The sequence below is a fragment of the Panthera uncia genome, unplaced genomic scaffold (genome assembly GCF_023721935.1).
Source record: "Panthera uncia isolate 11264 unplaced genomic scaffold, Puncia_PCG_1.0 HiC_scaffold_1936, whole genome shotgun sequence".
NCBI classification, from domain to species: Eukaryota; Metazoa; Chordata; class Mammalia; order Carnivora; family Felidae; genus Panthera; species Panthera uncia.
Window position 1 is genome coordinate 20,956 of NW_026058620.1, and position 2,803 is coordinate 23,758.

At 47.9% G+C, this 2,803-nt stretch overlaps 1 pseudogene; it reads left to right on the forward strand.

Annotated features, from left to right (window-relative positions):
- The first annotated feature begins 420 nt into the window (after window positions 1-420).
- On the forward strand, window positions 421-969 carry LOC125917505 (immunoglobulin heavy variable 3-23-like; annotated as a pseudogene).
- Window positions 970-2,803: the final 1,834 nt, after the last annotated feature.

The window sequence follows — 2,803 nt, forward strand, 5'->3', positions numbered from 1 at the left end:
ACTTCTGAGACAGGGTCTGCAATGATTGTGCAGAGCCTGCTTGGGATTCTCTGTCCCCTTCTCTCTTTCTGATCTCTCTCTCCTTCCCCCTATCTGTCACATAAAAATAAACACACATTAAAATTATATGGCACAAAATAAAGTATTTAGGATTAAATTTCACTAAAAAGTAAAATAGCATACCAAACATGACGTGCTGGGAGAAAGACATGTAAAATGGCAAACACAGATGAAAAGATAACTGTGTTCACAGATTAGAATTATTTATATTATCACCGTGCCTTCTGCAAGAAGTGATCTAGAAGTGCCTCTCAAACACTGGTTTTAAATTTGAAACAAATTGAAGTCTGGAGCTTGATATATAGTGACAGAATATGCAAATATGGCCCTCCCTGTGCTGATTTAAACAGTCCAGCTCCATCCCTGCAGCTGGGAGAGTAGCCCCAGACCCAGGAGTCCCAGGTGTTCCCATTCTGTGATCAGCACAGAACACAGATACCTCACCATGGACTTTGTGCTGGGCTGGGTTTTCCTGGTTGCTCTTTTAAAAGGTAATTCACGGTGAATGGGAGACACTGAGTCTGTGAGTGGATATGAGTGAGACAGTGGATGTGTGACAGTTTCCTGACCAAGATGTCTTGTGTCTGCAGGTGTCCTGTGTGACGAGCAGCTGGTGGAGTCTGGAGGAGACCTGGTGAAGCCTGGGGGGGGTCCCTGAGACTCACGTGTGTAGCCTCTGGATTCACCTTCAGTAGCTACTACATGAGCTGGGTCCACCAGGCTCCAGGAAAGGGGCTGCAGTGGGTCGCATATATTAGTAATAGTGGAGGTAGCACATACTATGCAGACTCCGTGAAGGGCCGATTCACCATCTCCAGAGACAACTCCAAGAACACGCTGTATCTGCAGATGAACAACCTGAGGGCCGAGGACACGGCCACATATTACTTTGCGAGATACACAGTGAGGGTATGTCACTGGAAGCCCAGACACAAACCTCCCTGCAGGTAGGGGATCAGCACCACCAGGGGGCGCACACTATGCACAATTTTGCTTTGTGTTCCCAGGAGCAGGTGCAGTTGGAGGATACAGGCAGTTTTCCTGTCAGGGTCTGGGGTTTCCTCTCAACACAGCAGTTCCTGGACACAGGATTCTGTGCTTACCTATTAACTTTCTGAATTAGCAACTGTGTTGTCATAGGAAAACTACACTAACATGCACAAAGACACAGTTGTTTGCATTGCTTACTCCTGTCCCTCAACATGAGTGAATTACAGATTTCCTGAGACACAACAGCTGAACCTTAAAGCAGTCCCAGATGCACTCCCTGTGCAGCCAGAACCACAGGATCCCACAGCTCCCCATTATCTTCACCCATCGCTTGTCCCAATCAAACAACGTGACTCTTCCCTCCTGGCATTTGCTACTCTGGACTTTAAATGAGCTACAGCTTTATTCAATTCCTCTAAACAAGAGATAAATCATCTCCATGTATTAGTCAGGATTCCCTTGAAAAACAGAATCCAAGGCACATTGGTTTCCATGACAAAATATGTTGAGAAGTCCCATGATCTACTGTCACAAGTTGGGGACCCAGGAAAACCAATGGTGTAATTCTCGCCTGATTATGAAATAGTCTAGTCTCAGAACCTGCAGAGCTGACGATGTAGCTCTCAGAACAAGAGCAAGAGGAGACCAATGTCCAGTTCAAATAAGCACATGGGAAGTAAAAATGAGGGAATTCTTCCTCCCTCTGCATCGGGTTCTACTCAGAACTATAATGGAATGGGTGATGCCTAGGCAGAAAGAAAACATGGATGGAAATGCCAATCTCTTCTGGAAACACATATCAAACATACTCAGAAGGAGTGGTTAATCTGGGAACCCATGACGCAGTCAAGATTACAAAAAAGGTAATCATGAAGTCAACCTCCTGTAAATGTGGAGTTCAAAGACTAAAGATTTAGAAGTCCATGCTTTCATGGGGGTGGAGCCTGGTGGGCATGGCAGTGCTCCTGTGAAGAAGGAGAGCAGAGACCAATTGGGGGGCACTGCGATCTGAGGGTCCCCTGGCTGGCATAGGGAGAGACAGTCCCTTCTTGGAGTGCATTTGGGAGAGGGGGCATTGCCTCTCATGGGACACGAGAGCTGACAGGCACCATTGCACTGCCCTGGTCATTAGCATTGGAGCCTCTGCTAAGAGCACCTAACTGGACGCTGCCTTCTTGATGTTCTCCACCATGAACTCCAAGCCCCTAGTGTTCATGCAACTGCCCTTCTGGGATAACCAGCTCCAGCCACAGCACAGCAAAACCCTCTCCCAGAGGATCAGTGCAGTCCCTATAATATTGAGTTCATACAGTTTGGACTTTTCAAACCCATCTAGAGCTCCTGATATAAAACATAAGGGCTCTGTGCCACCAGGTGGGCCAATGGCTTGGACACGGACAGGGTGAAGGCAGGGTTCTGACTGGCACCAACGAGTACAGATTTTTCTCTCTGTGTGAGGGCTTCCTGAACAGGGGTGGCTGGGAACTCCAACTGCAGGGACTAGAGGGGGAGCTGATGCCAATATTTCCTCCCACCAATCAGCATGGACAGAGTTCAGTGAGCAGCACAGCACCCCCCAGTAGAAGCTGAGCCACTGACACCAAGATCCACCCCCCTTGTCTTACTCAGATGCTTTCTTACTAGGAAAAGACTGCCTGGAACCCAGACAAGCACCACGCCCCTCCCTCCAAAGACCACCATATACTCCCACAGGCACCAAGTCTACTGACCATATAGTGAGGCAAAGCTTCAC